General features: G+C 29.2%; 1 protein-coding gene across 1 annotated transcript in view; it reads right to left on the bottom strand.

Annotated features, from left to right (window-relative positions):
• LOC108685734 overlaps positions 1-711 on the bottom strand; it is a 10,580-nt gene extending 9,869 nt beyond the window's left edge. Inside the window, exon 1 of the mRNA XM_018190689.1 lies at positions 684-711. The gene's annotated coding sequence lies outside the window, so the exon portion shown is untranslated. The remainder of the gene's footprint in view (positions 1-683) is intronic.
• Between the last annotated feature and the right edge of the window lie 2,963 nt (positions 712-3,674).

The raw sequence follows: 3,674 nt of genomic DNA, 5'->3' as shown, positions 1-3,674 counted from the left end.
ATATATATATGTATTTTTCAAAGATACAATGCAGTGCAGAGCGCTTCGCATAAGTTACATTTACATATAGAAAGGCACTGTTAGTGCTAATTGTGTCCTTTTACGTAATAGATAAAGGTCTTCTTATATTAATGATTCTTGCCTTCTGAAATTGTAAACGATGTCGATACGATCAGATCATATTTAAAGTACACAAAAATTCCATTCGGAAATGCAAATCTGAGGCATCGGAGTGCTCTTTTTCTACAGTGCACGTGACATATGCTATAATATAAGAGCACTCCGATGTCTCAGATTTGCATTTAATTACGAACGCAGCTAAAAGATAGTTTTGTCGCGTCGCATGCTCCAACATGCTCCTGCCATAGTTCCTACTTACTCTAATAAGCGCATTGAAATGGGAGCTATGATAGGAGCATATTGGAGCATATTGGAACATGTTAGAACATGTGACGCGACAAACCTGATGATATAATGCCCGCGAAAATGGCGAAGCCCGTCCAGAAACCGCGCGTCTGCGTTACGTTACGTACGCATCGTCACGCATGAATATGCGTCAGGACGAACAGATAAGTCGTTCAAAACTGTGGGACAGTTGTATGTTTTAAGTTTATCAAAGCACAGTCTAACAATAAATCAGTAATACTTTCCAAAATATACAAGCCGAATACAAAATATAATACCCGAGACGAGATGCATCCACCGCGAACGATTGATTCTTCAGAACTCACGAAAGTAGAATGATGCAAATAATACTAATAGTGTCTGATAACGTTTCCTATGCAACCATATATATATATAAAATATGTGTGTATGTGTGTGTGCGTGTGTATATATGTTATTCAATAGGATCTAAGAAATGTTCTGCATTGCATAGATAGTGACAAGGTGTTCGATAAGTTTTGATGAAAAGCGTTCGAATGCAGCGAATTAAACTGAACAAGAAAATCCATGTATATCCCCCTGATTATGTTTTTTATATAAAAGGGCTAGTATTTTTTTTATAAGAGTTCAATCGTTTTAGAAAGCTCTTTTAGAGAGTGCCCTTTGAAGAAAATCGATTTTTTAAATATTTTTTTCAAATTTTATAGACTCTCATTCTATAGAAAATAAAGAATGAAAAATCTTTAAAATCTTAAAATACCTTAAAATATCTTAAATAAATGAGTTATGGAAAAATGTGTAAACTTTCTTGACACTTCTGAAAAGTGTTCCAATGTATACAAAGTCAGAAATTCTGAACAATTCTGAGGAAAATTTTTACTAAGAATGTATCTTTTATATTTATTCTAATATTATTTATGTTAATATATAATATATTAAATATCGTACCATTGACGTTATCTAAAAAAAAAAATCAATTATTATTTTTAAATAATTACGTAATTGTTATGTGAATTGTATTAAACTGTTGATTATTTATATTATACTGTATGTTATATAGGATCTTTTTTTGGCTAAACTAGTGTACATTTTTGAACTTAAAATGAGATAAGTATATTTTTAATATTTGGCGAAAACAAGAAAGAGAATTCTAGTGCAGTTTAATGCAGAAATAACCGACCTATAAATTATTGTGAAGCACATGATCGCATGATCGAAATTTTTCTGCGATAACAGAATCTTTAGGGCTGCTGCACACATTTTCAGAAACTTATACCGTAAGAATTAGCCAATCAAGAATCAGTCAAGAATCAAAAACGTGTTGCTCTGATTTGCTAATTCTCAGAGTATATTCACATAAACTTGTTGCATAGCTGTATAAACATGCGCATAAAGAAAATTATTCAATTGCATTTTTATGATTAGTTTCCACTGAGAGTTTAAATGATTTTATGATTAGTGGCGTAGTTTCCACCGAGAGTTTGGAATGTAAGAACCATCAGAATGTAAGAACCAACTACAGTTGTGTATTCCTTTGTTACAGTCGAACAACAGGAGAATGCACGACTGTAATTGGATGTAATTCCTCGGTGAAAACTAGACCACTGTTGTGAAAAGTGTGTGCAAATCCCCTTATGTCCAATGTCAGAAATCGATACGAGATCTCGAATGGAAAGAAAGTGTACCAATCACAAATCGATTGATCGAATTGTTAAAGTGCGATTGGCCAATTCTCTTCGTCCGAGATCTGGGATCGATTTCGAACATCGTGAATACAAGGCTTAGAATTTTTGTTTTTTGTGACTTTTCAAATATATTCTCAAAAATCAGTTTAGCATCTATGCTATTTGTAAAAAAATTATTCCAATCATTATATTATTTTATATATATATATATATATATATTACGTTAAATATAAATGTAAATTTCTTCATAATTAGCCTGAAATATACATGGAAAATCAATCAAAAATTGTCTGAGCAATGTTTAAGCTGTTATACAATGCATAGATGTTTTCTGATTGATTATCGGCGATTATACTTTCAATATTTGACAATTTTTGATTGGTGAAAAATTTACTGAGCAACAAAATACGAATATTTCTTTTTTATTATATCATTGGAGAAATAATATCGAATATTAATTAATTGATAACTTTTAGACATAACTTGATGAAGTTGACGTTGTATTTTATTTATATCACAGCCAAAGTTAACTCAATAAATGTATGCACTTACTATAGTTAATGTACATTTACTATAATAAATATTTTAAATACAAATGTACATACATTGAGTAACAATAAATAAATGTGTACTTAAGCTTACACTTTGACTGTGACATAAATACATTCAAGGAAAAGTTGAAGGATAAAATTTCCTCTCAAAAAAACATTGATGAAGTTTGAGTCATTATGTGTTTTTTTTTTATCTTTGTTCTAATGATATAAATGAAAAGTAATAACAATAAAATAAAAGAAATTAAATTTAAAGAACCTCAGTTTAAAACTAGTCAAGGTCAATTAAAAAAATTTTGATTCGAGTTTCGTATTCATTCGATAACATAGTATTCAATATGTTGAATTAAAAAAAATTTTTAGTCTTCAATATGTGAATTAAAAAAAATTTTTTAGAACTTTTAATGCATAAGTAAAAAAATTAATACATTATATATAAAAAATTGATTTATGAAACATGTTCACATATGTAATAATTAATTTTGTATAAAGAAAATAATTTTTAATAAATATATCAATATAAAAAAAAATCGTTTATCTTCTTTATAAATTTTTATGAAAATGACAGAGTAATTACTTAACAAAATAATTAACGTAAATGTTGATGTTTTAATAAAAAGATATACAGAGGACAAAATAAATTAATTGATCATTCTGCGAGAAAGGTGACTTCGAATCTTTTAAATAAAGCTACTCGCAACAGCGCATGTAAAAAAAAAGGACCCTTATATATTTATCTATATTTACATTTGCTTATAATGTACATTTTATAATGCTACGTACATCAGTCAACGATTTTTTGATTTAAACGATTTACTTTTTATTCATCTATCGTCTTCTAGAAACGTCGTAATTGTTATACAGTATCTCTCATGTCTTTGTATTTTGATAGAACTAAATAACGGGGCAGCATAAATGTTCTCAGACAAAGAGACAGGTCAATCGGTGTAAAATCCAAGCGAATGTTATATTATTCCAACAATCGCTAGTCATGAATGTTATCATGCTCAACAATACATATGGACGATATTTATGTAAACGATGATCGATGATA

The sequence above is a fragment of the Atta colombica genome, unplaced genomic scaffold (genome assembly GCF_001594045.1).
Source record: "Atta colombica isolate Treedump-2 unplaced genomic scaffold, Acol1.0 scaffold155, whole genome shotgun sequence".
Taxonomy (NCBI): Eukaryota; Metazoa; Arthropoda; class Insecta; order Hymenoptera; family Formicidae; genus Atta; species Atta colombica.
The sequence above is the reverse complement of the archived record's forward strand: the minus strand, read 5'-3'. Positions and strand labels throughout refer to the sequence as shown.